The sequence below is a fragment of the Opisthocomus hoazin genome, chromosome 5 (genome assembly GCF_030867145.1).
Source record: "Opisthocomus hoazin isolate bOpiHoa1 chromosome 5, bOpiHoa1.hap1, whole genome shotgun sequence".
NCBI lineage: Eukaryota > Metazoa > Chordata > Aves > Opisthocomiformes > Opisthocomidae > Opisthocomus > Opisthocomus hoazin.
Window position 1 is genome coordinate 61531379 of NC_134418.1, and position 17087 is coordinate 61548465.

Genomic DNA, 17087 nt, shown 5'->3' on the forward strand with positions numbered 1-17087 from the left:
GTATTATCATTAAATGCCATGATTACTGCCGCTAAGCTGATACTCCACAAAAGATTTCATACTACACAAAGGAATACCCTCTAAACAATAAAAGCAGCTGAAATTTTTGACATTGGCTTACTTGACAACAAGCACAGCAGTTGGCTGCTTTTGTTCATGGAGGGATACTGTGGAGAGAGAGAGGGAACTGGGGGGGGTGCAGAAGAGGTTAGCGGCTGGATGAGAACTGAAATAGTACAGGAAGAAGGGGAGGTAAAGCCACTTACATGGAAATGACATTTCCATTTTCTACAGAAGCAGCAGAGCAGCCTCCAACAATTCATTATTTCATTCATTAAATAGCCCATTTACTTTATTTTTCACTAGTGAATTAAAGAGTTAACATTTGCAACACCTTTTACAATGTATTCTAATTATATTTAAATGAAATAATTTTAAAAGGTATTTGGCAAGACATACTTGTTTTTTATTGGTTCTTTCAAATTAGATAACACAATTTCACTCTTGGAGTGCTAATGTAACAAACCACAGTAAAATATTTAACCCAAATATGTAAACATCTGAAAAAAAAAAATCTCATTTGGAAATATGTTTTCCCTTTAAGAGTTTTATGGAAGAAACATCACAAAGAAATGGTTGTATTGAAATGTAGACACCTCTATTTCAAAAGTGCATGGAACAGTTGATATAGTAGCACACAACTGCTCTTAGCAAAACAAAACTATGCTTTCATCCCACAACTTCTACACATTCATAGCAATAAAAACCTTTGACTTGATATATCCTCTCAGCTGCGGTGTATTTTCTTGACATTACAGAAGTCAGATAACTAGAGAAGGAACAGTCTTTTAAAGGACTTTAGTACCAGTTTTAACAGCAAAAACAGCTGTTTATCTCGTTACAAATCTAAATCTTGGCCTGCATAGAGTAACAAAATGTAAAGGGTTCTCAAGAGCATAAACTGATCCCGTTTTGCAGTTGAACAAACATTTCGCAGCTCCTGTTTCTATAACTAACCTGGTTTCCTGCTCTACAAAAACAAGGGAAGAGGGGAGGTGGCCAAACCTGCACTGATGATCCTCCTTGTCCAGCCTTATGTTCTGTCAGAGCTACACTTTTACCCACATCTGAGGACTATAAAGGAAAAAAAAAGGAGGGGTGAAGACATCCCAAGTTTACAGTTACGGACTTGGTTCCTTTGAAACCAGCTCACAGCATTTAGGAATATGTGCGAAAGGGCTGACTACATCAGCGCGCTCACAAAGTCCCCGACATCGTCCTCGCCTTCCTGTGCAACAGGCCGTCGGCTGGAAAACGCTGTGCTCCCCCGCCAAAAGCTGTGTGTGGGCTGAAAGGCTGTAGGGGAAAAAAAAAAACCGCAGCAAATCCCCGAGATTAATGACTTCACACATGCAGCCCTTGTGCTGCGGCCCCGAGCTGTTTCCCCAACCCCCTAAACCACACAGCACTGCCACCACCGCCACCATCATACAGCTTCCTTCCTCAGGCAGCAGAGATTAGCGTGCAGATCTGTCCATGCCATACGCTCGGCAGTGCCTCACGGGGGGATAAAAATCACCCTAATTAAACTCTCTCAGATACAGACCCTTTCAGGAATACAGCCCCTGGCCCAAGGCTTCACCTTGGGATCAGCATCTGCTAGAAAGAGAAAAATCACCTGTAATTTAGCATACGTTTTCTCTGAAATAACAGAATCATCACCTGGAATAGTTGAAAGGCCTTGCAAATCTGAATTAAAACTTGCAGTACACAAGCAAAATAAGCAAGGACATTAGTTGATTTTTAAAGGTGTTGAATACTCATACTGCTCAAGGAAGTTAACAAGCACCAGACATGCACATGCACACTTTGAAATCAAGCCAACAAACCACCACACCAACAATGACCAACCAGTGGTCACCCAGAAAGGACTATCTGGGTTTGCAGCTGTTCCCTGGGGCAGTAATGCCATTTAGAGGACAGACTTTTTTTTCCTCCACTGGAGCGATATGCCAATTCAAGCATGATTTTACTATTTCAGCCTATACTGGTTTAAGTGACATAACCCATGCAGATAAAAAAGATCCATGCTGTTGATTACATGATGTCTACATTATAGCTGTGACACCTACACTTCAAAGTGCAGACTAAATCAAAGGGTCAGCTCCAGAGCCTGGAATGAAAACAGGAATTGCTCTGTGCATCCTTCAAGGATTTTACTATAATCCTTTCCAATGTTTGCTATGATCTCTAACCATTAATAGAACATACAGACAGCTGTCTGAATTAACCTGTCCCTTCTGTCCTCGGTCACCATGAGACGCAGAAGCAGTAAAAGTCCTGACCTTCCCCTGCAAACTTTCCTGTGCTTTCTCTCCTCCGGGCTAGGCTGACAGCACTCTCCTTCGGCCATACCTTCAGACAACTCGCAGGATTTGTTTCAGGGTACTGAAACTACATTTGTTCACTCCAGTCCAGCAGGGACCTGAGCACCTAGCACCAGTATACCTACTGATAACTTGTTAACCTCTGCCTGTTACACCGTTACTATCAGTTAGACTATTCACAAGACCGAAACCAAATGCAGTAACTTCGCAGGACCTCTGTTGGTATCACTGTGTGTGGATCTTCTCTACCCTACCTCATGGGTGCCGCTTTCTGCTATTTTCAATTTAAAAAATCCATGTGTTCTTTGGGATATCAGTTGCCCACCAACAAAAAAAACAAACCTCAAAACCTCTCCATCTCTAGCCTTTGACATCTTGCTTATTCTGGAGTCACAGAGAAAAGCAACTGATTTTGGAGAAAGATAGCATTTTCAACTGTTCATTTCTGCGCTGGCCAGCTAAGCCACACCACACTTCACGGGAGGACAGCAAGTGAGGTTACCTCACATCACAGCTGGGGAAAACACAAAACAAGACCGGTGCCTTTGCACTGATGCAGACCAGGCACATTCCCACCACCTGCTGAGAGCACTGGGGACCCTATCTTCCAGCAAGAAGGATAAAAAGAAGAGCTAGGCACAGCAGCAGTACAGTACTAAATTTTTCTAATTCCCAAAGTGACTGCCCACTTAGATCCTTAATTTTATGGCAAAGCACTTCTAAAAGCTTAACTCAGCCTTCAAATCATTAATTTATCCTTAACAGCAGTGCTTTTGGTCAATCAGACTATTTACAGTTCATTTTTCACCTTGAGCCAAGTCCAGTATTTAAGTGTGACTAGTATAAAAAACATCTCAAAAGGCATTTCAGCACACCACACATAAGACAAGTCCTGCCTGTATGCAAAGGCCCCACCAACTTCTAAAAAGATTTAGCATCCATGATTAAACCTGTAAGAGTATGTCCACTTACAGAAGTAGAGTCACACAGTTTAAGTTTTTATTAAATTTGCAGTAAGAGAAAAGAAATGCCAAGAATGGTTTACAGAAACAGCTGAAATGCTACTACGGAAAGAAATGACATTGGGATTAATAATTTCAAATATATGTGCAGCATTTGAGAGCAGAAGGGCAGTATAAAAATAGATCAAACCCTTTTGACAGGCTCTCATTTCTTCACACCATTCCAAGTCACGTTGCCTAAACTGGCAAGGTGAATTAGAAAAATTTAGTACTGCACAAAGTATGAAATCTACTCTTTTGCAGAAATCTAGCAAAACATTTATGCACAAATTAAGCTCCAAGTTAAGTAAATCTGATGGCATTAAGCATACATACAAAAAGTCAAACAACTCAAGATTCAAGCCTCAAGAAATAAGAATAAAATTTACAACCAAGAGGATTAGAAACTATTCTTTGTGTTGCTTTGTTGTTTTTTTTTTTAAATCAAAGTGCTTCTTCTCAAACAACCAATAACTTCCACGAAACCTTAAAAACTGCAAGTCATAAGAAAATTCCACGAGCTCAAAATACAGCTTGTGTCGTTCAGATTGCGTGTCGGTTCTTGTCAGGAGAGCAAATTTCACTCAAAATGAAACAGTCCTGAAAAATTCTGTAATTCAGTTACAGAAAAGCTTGATTACTCTCTGTCAATGCATTTCTGAGAAAAAAAATAGTTAAAGGCTATCTTTATTTTCTTTTATTTTTAATTGGAGTAAACTATTGACTTCTGCAGGCCCTGGGTCAGCAGCATCCCTATTACACTGGACAGCCCAACAATGCTGTGCAATCCCCATTGTGAAAAATTATTTTGGTTTTGGGGGGTTTTTGTGGATCTCTGGCTTGCTTGTGGAGGAAGCACAAGGGAAACAGACAAGTCTAAGCTGTTGCAATATGTGGTTATGGCAGAGAAATTAATTAGCTTCAAGTTAAAAGTGTACTCAACCTCTTCAAATACGGATCTGTGTCTGCTCCAGTGGCTGTCAGGGAAAAAACAAATCCCGTTCCTTCCATAAAATACAAATATGCATCTATGTGATGCCATTGCTGCTCATGTACTGCTGGCAAGCATAACTCACATGCAAATAATAGAGTAATGAATAAAAACAGAGTTAATATAAATTGAGTTAACCCCTAGATAAACCCTCAGAGTTTACCATCCATTTCCAACTAACGCCAAAATGCTAGAGTAGAAAGGTTTTGGTCTTTAGCTACAGTAAAGCGATTATATCTCTGTCAAGGCAAACATGAAAAAGGAGATTAATATCTGTGAGAAGATTATTTCCTGCCATAAGAGACTCACTTCACATGACAGTGACCAGTGTCCCATGCAAACCACTGAGATAGGCAGACTGTACTTTGAGCACAGAAATCACACTGGCAATTGTAAGTCAAAGCATTTCTTATCATCTCCCAAACAGAAATTACTAGTATTTTAAACCCTAAACACAACACAGATTCAAAATTTCACATTTATAATAGTTGCAAGGTGCTGAATGCTTGTGAATAAAGGAAAAAGACAAGACACTTCAATATTATTTAAAGATGAAAGCGCAAAGCAGTCTTTGGTTAACTGAAGTCTCATCGTGTCCATCAATGGCAGCAGCTTGGACTCGACCTCATTCTTGACCCAGGGTCTCAAAACACTTCACAAGGGATCCTTGTGTCTGCAGCTCACTGGACAGAAACTGAGATGCGGAGACATTGGGGACCGATGCTGTGGCATCTCCTTGAAGCAACAGGACCCTGCTCAGTGCGAAGGGTTTCTCTGCCTCGATCCTCCAGTAGGACAAGACCCTACAAGACTTGCCTAGGAATAAAAGAAGCCTACGATGCCTGCACACTCTTAATTGTATTTCTGCAGGCTACAAAAGTCTTGCTATATTCATTTTAACAAACTCTACCAGACAGTTATGCCTGAAGAGAAATTCCCTGGTAGGAAAAAAAACTGTTCAGCCAACTTCAGTAGCAAATGCAAATAGCTAATTAACCTTATCTCCATTACACTGTCCTGACTTTGCAATACATATGGCACAGAAACAAGAATGTCTGCCTTGTCCAAATCTTCTCCTACATGTACAGAGCCTACAATCAACAGGTTCTGAAGCAAATCTGACTAGCCAAGATTTAGCCTGTAAGCATACCTACACCCTGTGCGCGGCACTCCATAGGCGCACTTGTGGATGTCATTTCATCATCATCTGTAACCGGGAAGAGAGGCACTGGCAGACACATGAAGAAAAACGTGTTCAACTATCTGGTTACAAATAAAGCTGTACTTGAGTGCTTAAGAGATATAAAAACAAACTAGCCAAACCCTGTTCATATTCACATTATCAATCCAAGGTGAATAAGTCTACTATTTCACCCACTGTGGTTTTTCTTCCCCCTAACATAAATGTATGCCCAAAATATGCGCTTCAGCATTTCACCTTTCCATAGTCTGTTTTAAATACAACTATTTTCCTTGGCCAAAATTGGTAAGGATAAGGGAAAGCAAGTTGTACAAAAGGTCAGATTCTACTGAAATTGAAATATTTATCAGAACAGCTATTTCTGCCAAGGGAGATAATCACAAAGGTAAAGTCCCATTTGATCCTTTATTGACCTGTGTATTCTTAACTGGGGGGGGGGCGGGGGGGGGGGGGGGAATTTAACCTAGACCTAATTACTAATTCTACAAACCTGCAAGTGCGTAATCTTTTTCACGTAAGTATTCCTCAATGAAGTTATGCATGAGCAAATATGTTTGTACCTTCAGGGAATAAGTCTTTAATAACTTAACCTTTCAAAAATTTTTAAGTGGCTTCTTTAGAAATATGTCTCATATACAACCGATTTTGTATTTTAGGGTTTACATATTAGATTTTTCTGAACACCAAACAATATTTGCTTTTGTTTCAGAAAAACAGCAACAGTTATGTTTGTGTTAGGAAATAGGTGATAGTTTTAAAGAATGAACGTTTAAAATATGTGCCTTTATTCATCCTGGTCTGTAAAAACACAGTCTCTGCCTTAATGATGCCAAAGCGTAGAGGCTAGTAGTGATGTATTTTGACTTTAGCGCTGAATTAATTTCAATGATGTGTAACAGAATCAGTTTCAGGCGAAGAAATTTCCCAAAACCTGCGTACATGCAGGTCCCTGCATACTACAGTTCACTCAGTGCTGGAAAAACTTTCTGCAACACGTAAAGGGGGAACCTACGCTCCCTGATGCTCTCCCCACACCCACATCGCTACCCCAGTCTCTTCGTTATACGCGGTGGTTTGTGCCCATCTCCTCAAACTCTGCAACCTCTGCGGACCTGTATCTGCAGTCCTGCAAGCCGCCACAGATGACTCCCAACACCACATATATAGGGCTTAGAACTGTAATCAAAACTTCCATGTGAATGCTTTCCCAGCTGGCCATTGCACCACTAGATGAGGACTTCCTTTACATCCAGACTCAAACAGAAAATAACTCTTTCCGCCTGCTTTCCCAAGGAAATGTTTATACTTGCTTATCTGCAGATAAACACGTCTGCCAGACCATCTCTACTAAGTTTTGAGTCTATTGGCCAATTATAACCAAATTTGACATAGGTTTGAAGGCCTAAAAGATACTCACTCTGACAAGTGGCAGAAAAGCAGGCAGCTGGGCTGAGAACGCAGCCCCCGCTGGTGACCCTGCGAAGGGAACGGCTAGAGCAAGGACACACTGCTCGGATAGCGGGGACTCCAGCCTGGAGACACAGCCCCTAAGGAAAGAGGTTTTCTTGGGTTTGCTTCTTAGTAAAACCCTGCAACACATTACGTGTACGAGAGCAATTATGCCACTACACCAGAGACACGCAGATACACGCACCTCTGTGCGTGTGCTGTGCAAGCACTCACACCTGCATGTACGCACACAGCGCGGCATGAACTGACCATAAAGAATAATTAATCACATAGGTATTTCTTTATGGCTTGATGAGGTGTTGACATTTTAAGCAGAGAAAAGTAAACTCAGTAATGTAATGGATGAAAAAGCCGGTACAACGTAATCAAACATTATTTTATAAAGTACTTTAGTTACCTCAAAATCAGTTCCTTACTACAAAAAAGTCCAGCCATGACAGAAGCTGTAATAGATCAATCTTTCCTTCTTTCATACCCTCAAAAGAACAAGGTTGTTGATGTAAAGCATGGTACGACTCATAGATATCATCAGAATGTTACAATTTGTAGACTTTTTGAAAACCTTATCATATAACCCTTGTTACACTTTTGCTACCTCATCCAGATAAAAAACAGCAAGTGCGTACCAGAAGCAAGCCTGGTCTGAAACGCGTGCTAGTGAAGAAACCAGTTTGGCACATGCAAACTTCAGACCAAACTGCAGTGTTTTCTAACCAGTTCCCTCCAAATTTGGCCTGTCAGTGGCAACATTTTCAGTTTGTTCAAGATAATTTAAAAATAGAAGCTCTTGTCTTCTGAAAAGGAACACAAATACAAACAGTAACAAGTCTAACATATATTTTATAGTTTGTTTTACAGGGTACTATCAATGGATCAGATTTGTTTCTGTTCAATATTTGCAGCATAATAACCTAGATCATTTTAGCACGTATGAGCCAAATACTGATACATCTATAAATCCTCACCAACTTCTTAAGTAGAGGCATGACAACCAAGATAACCATGTTGCTTTATATGATATTCTACCCTTGCAGTTACCCTAAGGTCAGTAGAAAATACCTGTCACAAGTTTTCAGAGGCTTTTCTGGCTTATGCCATATTGTATCTGAAGGCTGTAAACTACTTGCAATGGCTGTTGTTGGCAGCAGCGTTTAGGTTGCACCCAGAGACACTCCTTTACTCTCCCCAGTGCACTGCATCAGGTACAGTGTTCATAAGACAAAGCAAAGCAGTCCCTTCCCCACAGGATTTACACCTAGGTAAGTGCTTTGTAATCAACAGCAAGTGACCAGTGGTCGAGAAACAGAGCAGCTCATAAACATTCATCTAAAAAAGAAAAAAAAAAAGTTAGTCTTATTTCTTGGGAGTAGTAACATATCATTTCCCACCTGAGCATCAGACTTCCTCTCATTGTTTCCTTGCACCTGGCAACAGATATTATGTCTTACGTATTGAAGCTCTTGTTTTCTGGGAAACAATACACAGAGAAGAATGACAGAAACAGGCAAGAAAGACGAGACGCTGGGAACAGCCTTTGTGAATCTGTCAGTTTACATCATTACCAACCATAGTTCTTTAAAAGAGAGTTTCAAGACCCGAAGGCTTGATTCCGCAAAGCGATGAGTGCTCTGGCCTCGCTGCAGCAAAGACCCCAGCACATGCATCACTTTAATTACTCAAGTGCACCAATTAAAATGCACCCGCTCATATCCTTAAAATTAAGCCTGTACTTAAGTGCTAGTTGAAGCCAGAGCATTTGTTACACTGACCCACAGGAAGGACTGCCAGGTCAGGGATGCACACACACACACACAAACATAGATAGGTACAGATACAACTACCCCAAAGGCCTGAGGTTTTTTTTCCTGATTGCATAAGTGTCAATCAAGAGCAGCTCCACTGAAGCCAAGCAGGGTAGTAGGTTGTGGGAAAGCAGTCAAGGCCTTTAGGTTGTATTTACTGTAACGGATTCCTTATTTTGAAATAACTGCAAAACTGTTTCATAACAAAGCAAAATTTCAACACATGAACCAGAGAATCTACTTACAAGCAGATTCTGAATTCACCATATTGCTCTAATCATAAAATGTTTCTTTGTTTTTTTGATTGCTTTTAAAAACCTCTGAAACAAATCCACTCCCTGCCCATGCAGCCTGTGCCAGGAAAAGAAAGCCGGAGTAAGTGGTGCCATAAGCTTCTCGCTTGTCGTGGGACAGAGGCGATTTTGTCCTCTGTAAGCAATCACATGGTAGCCACTCTGTCATATTAACGTACACTGCCTCCATGAGTCATTCCCAGAGACTGTAGCTTTTAACATCCTAACTTTAACATGCCTGTCATTCAAAACGAACCATTCTCAGAAAATAACGATTGGCTGTACTTGTTTCCCCTCTCTTAAGGTAAACTTTAAACGAAGCAGAAGAGAGCATTTCAGCCTGAAAAGGAGACAACAGAGGAAACACTGGAAGTTTATAAAAGCATGAATGCGAATGAGAGGAACAGGGCCTGATTCTGCACTATCTCTATGCAAGACATAGGTGCAATTAAATGAAGATTCAGAATAAACGGGTGTGGTGTTTGACACAGCGTAAAGTTAAAGCTATGAAATTCCTTGCCACAGCATGTTGCAGATGTTAAAAGTTTACACAGGGTCAAAGGGCAATCGGAGCAGTTCATGGAAGGGAGAAATCAGCGAGGGCTATAAAGACACCAGCTCTCCCTCAGGGAGCATCCAAGCTGCAAATGATTGCATGCTGAGAGAGCCTTCTGGAGAATTATCCTTACACGCCTGCCTTATTTTTACCACACTACCCCCCCCAGCCCCACCCCCCCCACCCCCCGGCACCACTTTTTGCACTATCAGCCCCAGGATGCTAGCCAGACCTCTGGGTTTGCCCACAAGAGCCTCCCAAACAGTGATGCTTTCTGTAATTCGCATTCATCAGGTTCTTAAATCCAGCAGCCAAACACCGTGTTTCTGAAGAGCGTCGCCAAAAACAAGCCGAGGGCTACGACCTGGCTGGTAAATCAGAGTTCGCGTCAGTCCATCACCAGCGACCGAGCCCGTCGGCGAACACCACCGTGGCCCCCTGCGAGGGACCGCCGCTGCCCGGAGACTCCCCGGCTCCTCCGCCACCGCCGCAATCACAGAAGAAGCCATACCTGGGCAAACCGGCATTTTAATTTTAAAGCGCGTTTATTTCGGGAGCGCTGAGAATTAATCGCCAGCGTCCGGCGTGCGACTCACGAGAGCTTCCTCGCCGCGCAGCCGGCGTGACCGCAGGGAGCGGGTCCGCGGGCTCACACCCGCCTCCCCCGCCGCGGCCAACCGGGCGCAGCCCGCACCACACGCTCGGCACCACGCGTGGGGCGGGACGGGACGGGCTCCCAGCCCCCGAGCACCCCGCCCGGGGCAAGCGGCCCCCCCGGCTGGGCGGGAAGGCGCCGGTGGGCTCTCGGGGCTCTCCCCTCACCGAGGCTGCCGTGGGGCACGGCGCGGGGAGCCCGCAGGCCTCGGGCACGGCAACTCCCCGGGACCCCGCTCCGCTCCGGGCAGCCGCGGCCGTGCAGGTCCCCGGCCGGGCCGCCCCGCCGCAGCATCCCCGCTCCGCAACACCCGCTCCCCGCCCGGACCCGGCCCCCTTACCGGCTGCGGAGGCTGGCGGGGCCGCCTCTCCCGCCGCGCTCGCACACACCCCCTTCCCGCCCGGCTCGCAGCCTCCGGACTTGGGTTCGGGGCGGTTTGGGGGTTTTCTTCCCCTCCTCTCGCCCTCTCCAGCTCCCACTAGTGACCGCACGCCCGGCCAGCCGGCGGAGCGGCCACCGCCGCCGCCTCCCCCCGCCCCCCTGCGGGCGGCCGCCGCGGAGCCGCCGCCTCCCCGCGCCCCGCCGCCACCCGCGGGGACCCTCGGGCGCCCGCCGACCCCCTGCGAGGGGGCTCAGCGGCCCGGTGACCCCCACCCCTTCACCACCAGCCGAGCGACCTCCCGCCGCCTCCCCCCGCGCTCGGCGGCCGGGACGGGGAGGCTCCGGGAGAAGGGAGGCGACTCACCGCCGGCATTAAATTAACGGCTGAGATCAGACGGACAGCGTGGGAACGGCCGGCTGAGGAACGGCTCGCCGGGACGCTGGGCAGCGTTCAGTTTCCCGCGGCGTGCGGGGTGCCCCGCGGCCCCGGGCGGTTGCGCTGCGTCCCGCCCGCAGCCCAGCACCGTCCCGCGCTGCCTTACGGGCACAGCAGCGGACTCGGCCCGGGGTTTTCAGCCCCGACACTGTCCGATTACTCCTTCCCTCTTTCCTGCGACCGACAAAAGAAAATAACGGAGGAGCAGCTCAGGTTATCACAGCAGAAGTCTGCGGCCACAATGAAGTCCATTATAACGCATGTTAAAATTTGTGACGTGAGAAAAAGGTAAATTTGAGATGGAAAATTTGAAGTATGACTACATTCGCATTTTAGTGTGCATCAGGAGCACACTTTGGAGCAGCTGTGGAGCAGCCTCAGTGTGCAGACCGCAAGCAGTGAGTCAGAAAACGCTTCCCGGGAGTGCACCTCACGCGCTTTGGGGCCAGCAGCGATGCCGTGCACTGGGTGAGGCTGCAGCCAGTTGGGACGCGTTGGCCTGAGCACCGGGTCCTCGGCCCCGGCTGCTTCAGATGGCAAAGCTATGAGCCGCACTCGCTGGGGGTGCAGAAACAAATTACCTTAGCTTCACGTAATTTCAATTTTTCACACTCAAGACGAGTCAGTACTCTCCCTCGCTTTCTGAGGGGGTTGATATATTAACGATGCAATCACATACACAGAAGCTAGTCTATCCCCCTTTGACTCAGACCATTTAATTTGCAAAATATTGCATCAATATTTGGGGCAGCTACGTGGAGGAGAGCGCAAACTTCTTCCACTGCATCTCCGTCTCTGTCCTTAGGTCCGAACTATACTCTCTCCAACACTGTGGGGTTTTTTGACTTGATGCATGCCTCAGTCAATACTAGAGAGGCAGAAGTGGAGAAAGACTGAGTACTAGCCGATGCAAATTTGGGAATGCTTGTTCCAGCAAGATTCCTGGACTGGTATTTTGTGAAATCCATGTGCGCAAGTTGTGCCTGCATTCTTCGTGCTCCATGCTTTTTTTTGGCCTGTATCCTAGTCACAGCTTATTATAACACAGGTATACTGATATTGTCTGTTGTGAGCCTAGTGTTTCCCTCTCAGCAGAGATACTGCACTTTTTAACTGGTTTCCCTCTTCTGTTTGCCTGCAGACAAACAAGAGAAAACTGAGTCAAACAGAAGTATTGGCTCTTCTAGAAAAAAGCTGAATAACTACTCCATGCTACACTGGCAAGAGAAACCTAGAAAACGGAGAACGCAAAAAGGAAAAAATACCACCCTCAGGAAGTAATAAAGAGAGGGATGAAAAGGAAGAGAAAACATAAAAAGAAATCGAAAGGGAACAAAGGAAAGGTGTAACAAAATTAAAAAGTGCCATAAAGTGAAACAGTTGGCAAAGAGAAGAGAGGTGTTATGAACACCTCGCTTCACACCTCCAAACTGAGAGATTGAAAAGTGTGGTTACCTTTGAAGCACAAAAATAGTTTAATATCTGCTGAAGACACAAGAATCAAGGATTTGTGCTATAGTGCTCCAATGACAGCACGCAGCCCGAAAGGGGTGAGTTGTTTACCAATTTCCTTGAAAACATACAGCAAATCTTCGGAAATGCGTGCCCTTCCGAACTGCGACGAATCAGCAGCCACAGAAACTCCGCAGTCCTGGACTGAGCGTGAAGGAAGGCATGACAGTTTCCCCTGCTCTCCACAACCTCCAGCTAATCTTTTCTAGGTGGATCATTTCAGCCACCATTCTTTAACTCCTCGTTATATTAGACCTGATTATAACACTTGAATGAAAACGCTCAAAATACTGAGCTCCCAGTGTCGATACTGAAAAGGAGATGCAGTATTTCCGAATGAGACACTGTCTGAGGTTGTTGGGTAATTGTCTAAATCTTCTATCATCACTAAGGTAAACAGATGAAACCACAAAAATGTTCGAGCCTCCTGGCAAAGTTTTCAGCGTGCTTTCACCTTCCTGACCTCAAAGTGTTGAGCGCTGCACTACTCCTCTGCAATTCCTTCAGCTACTACATGTTGTCAGGGGAGGAGAATCCTTCCCTAAACACACGCAAATGAACCATCCGGTGGAAAAACAAATATTGTTTGATCTCTTCACCTTTTGTCTATGTTTAGAAAATACAACATAATCCTTTCTATTCTAGAATCCAATGCTCTATCTCTTTCCAAAAGAGTAGCAATCTCTCTCTGCGTTGTGAAGAGCTCCGTGGCTCTGCACTTTACGCCCTGCTTTTATGCTCGACACAACTTCACCAAGTCTTTGTCATTCAGTGGCCCGATGTATTTCACAAAGCAAGAACGAACACATGCAACTGATTTCTTCCCATTTTCCTAACTGTTGATCAGACATCACGATTTTCCTACCACACTGAAGTTGCAGGTCTCAGTAACGCAGCAAGAAATGGCGTTATGCCAGATTAAATCGTGTTTGCTCTTTACTGTACAGGCAGGATGATGCCATATTTCATGGCTTTCTTACAGTTCTGTAACACGATTACATCTCATCTTCAAAACTCAATACGAAACTTCATTTGTCTTTGTTTACCCACGGATTGTAGATGATGGTTCTCTGCCATCTGTTTGCTGGAATATAGTGTCTGTAGTGCAGTGCTGTGATTTTCAAATCAGCCCTTAAACTGTGATAAACAGAATATCAAAAAGCTCCATCAGTCAGCTAGAAAATTATTTCAGAAAGAGATAATTGCCACATGCACTTTGTCAGCAATGCTTTTGTTTATCAGGTATACTGATCACCTAACCCAACGTCTCTTGTAGTACACTTACACAAAAACCCAAAGAAGTAAAACGCATTTTAATGGCCAAGAGTTGATCCAAATGTTATCCGCAGATGCAAGATACGCTTATCTATATGCAGCACAGTCTTATTTTGTATTTGCTGCGCAAACTCTAGAAGCTTAGGATCAAATGTACTTCTTGCTACCTCACTCTGCCATAGGATGCCTATGTACATAAGTGTTTGAGTGTGTATTACACTGGGAGTAAACAGTGACAGCCCATCTTGATAAAAGGAGAGGAACAAGAAGAAAGGGTGTAAGCTTCCCATGTGAAATGGTAATTGCGAGAGGGACAGAGAATTGGAAAAAACATAAAAGGCACTATATTTGAACAAAATTATTTAAGACAGCCGTTCCCAAACTGAGATCCAGCAACTAACTCCCTCCTGGGGAGAGCAGCTGGCTGCCTGCCTCAGCATCTTTCACCAGCAAGAGGAGCCAGCAGCCAGCCATAACATCCTCCGCAAGATTCAATGTGCCGGAGTCCTCTCCTGATGAATTTCTGGCATTCACATTCCTTATTGATTTAAACGAGGCTTGAAAGCCATCAGAATTGAACGCTAGACATCTTTACTAAATAAGAAAGTTTACAGTGCAGAAGTCTTTGAAGGAAATTGAAAAGAATAAAAACAAGTGACTGTCTCTAGGACAATAGCAGTGGGGAAGAATGTCCTCTGATTAAAAATAAATCTGTTGCCTGTAATGTTTTTAACTTCAGTTTAACTACTAAGTCTCAAACTGCAGACAAAATATGCTGGATTTAGGATACATCCCAAAGAACCCGTGTACACCTTGCTGATAGCAGCAGTGCACCCGAGTCAAGGGAATGGGCTCGCACAAAGAGCTCTTCATTTGCCTAGGGCTTCCACGGGCTGGGACTTCGGGCTCCACTTTTTTGTGGATTTTGTTATTGTTTTTCCAACCTTCAGCAGTATTTTACAGCTTCTGCCCTCTGAACCACTAACTATTTTTACGACATCGATTAATCCCTTTTCCAGTTTAAAGAAACAGCTGAGATAGCAGACTTTAACAATTTCATATTCTGAACTCTAATTAGTTTAATGTAATGTTATTTGTTCAGGAGTGCTGGTCCTTTAGTCAAGTTTCAATATAATCTCAACATAATCCCTGATTTTTTTCTCCCTTTTACGTCTCATACTTCTCTGAAACATTTTTAAATGTTTTGATCTACGAAACACTTACTGTGTGCCTTGTTTTGTGCTACACTATTTTCTTTGATCATTTCTTTGAAACTTAATACAACAGGTGCTATTTTAATTAAAAGCAATTCTGTCATCATTCTTTTACAATATTAATTTCATTTCAGTACTATGGAGTATACTTTATGCATTTTCTCCCTCTTGCAGCTCCTTAATTTAGGACTCGCATAATAAGTATGACTTTTATATTTACTGTTTGTTATTTCTATATAGGGTGTATATGTAGAAATATTCTTTTTCTTCCCATACTTTAATGTTATTTGATATTAGTGGAATTTCCTCTTGGATTTAAACTCTTGAAAAGGGATGGACTTTGTGGGGAGCATAAACTGACCGATTTAATGCAATAACAACAGCAGTTCTCCCTGAATGCAGCTGTGTTCTCACAGGGATGAAATTTGACCTTTTGCAGAATGACAGCGAAAGATCTCGGTTTTCCTCAAGACATCAAAATAAGGATAGGCGTTTGATCTTGAAGCAGCCATAGGAAGTTATTGGAGCAAAACTGTTTAAGCTGTTTTATCCAGCGAACTACACGACTACCACCTGGAAAGAAGGCACTAGTGCCAGCAGAGCTTGCAGAGAAAAAGGTGCATTTCTTTATTGAGATCTTGCTTTGGACATGTTTTGCCTTTTTTTTTCTAAGCACGTCAGGCTTGATCTGGAAAACTGGAGCAAGAAAATGGCCGATTTCTCCACCAGTGACCCACCCACCACGAAGTCGTCCTATGCTGAGAGTTTGTTACATTCTCCCAGGGGAAAGAAACAGGGTCTCACTCTGTTTTACATTAGGTGTCCTTATATTTGTGGGTACCCGGTTTGCCAACCGCAGGCCCAACCATGCAGTGCATTTCTCCTACACCCAGAGTGGAATATGTACAAACACAAAAGACATTCAGCATCTCATAAAAGGGTCCTTTTCATTTGCTCGCTGTTGTATGGTGTGGAAAGCAAAGAGAAACAAGCCACAGAAAACAGAAGAAAGCTGACATGTAGAACATTGCATGCCAGGGATAAAACACCACTAAGAGCCAGGGAATTGTCATCATACTGGAGTTACATCAGACTATAACCATCTCCAGCACTATTTCACTAGCTCTCCCCATACAAATCACTGTTGCATGGTGATCTGTCAGTCAAACGACTCTAAAAATAACAGCCAAATATCCTTGCGTTTATGCTATTCCTTCCTTCCTTGATGTGCTATCCCTTCAAGATCTGCCATGTCACATAACCCATTGGATTGCTTCTCTCTTTTGCAATGCAAAGATGATTTCCAGCTGTTCAGTATCCTGGCTTTCTCCTGATGAGGCTCCATGGAGTCAGCCTTTCGATGAGTTAATGACAGAGCACTGCATCAGGTGAAACCCAATGGATACAATGTCCAGAAAATAAGAAAGGTCCTTTGTCTGAAGATCATTATAAAAAAATAGAAATTTCTTGGCAAGAAAACATATAAACCAGCTTATGTATCCAGGAATCACCCACCACTTCCCCCTCCCCAACTCTGCCATGCCTCCACACTGCTCAGATTTAAAATATTAATCATTGTATATTTTCCCCTACTGACACTGCCTATGGGATTAGCTGCGTATAGAACCTTTGGAAAGCTACTCATTTGGGCCAAATCCTGCTATTACAGTTTCTGTTCTACAATAATGAGAAATACCACAATAAAAGAACTTAAATCTTGGTAATGTTATTAGGAGGAAAGAGAAAACTTTAAAACCAATTTTCAGTCATAAAAAATGGTAACCAAACAACCCAGAAGTAAATACTATTAAAGAAGCAAACAAAAAAAATAATCACCACTTACATGCAATTTCCAATATTCGATTACAGTAAGAGAGAGAAAAAAAAAATCATTTGAGAAAGGACCCTTTGCT

At 43.7% G+C, this 17087-nt stretch overlaps 1 protein-coding gene across 3 annotated transcripts in view; it reads right to left on the reverse strand.

Annotated features, from left to right (window-relative positions):
- BMPR1B (bone morphogenetic protein receptor type 1B) overlaps window positions 1-10769 on the reverse strand; it is a 259241-nt gene extending 248472 nt beyond the window's left edge. The window contains exon 1 of one of the 3 annotated variants that reach the window (XM_075421484.1): window positions 10697-10769. The gene's annotated coding sequence lies outside the window, so the exon portion shown is untranslated. Of the gene's footprint in view, window positions 1-10212; window positions 10301-10696 lie in introns of those variants that run through there. The other 2 variants (XM_075421483.1, XM_075421485.1) reach the window with 2 other exon arrangements.
- Between the last annotated feature and the right edge of the window lie 6318 nt (window positions 10770-17087).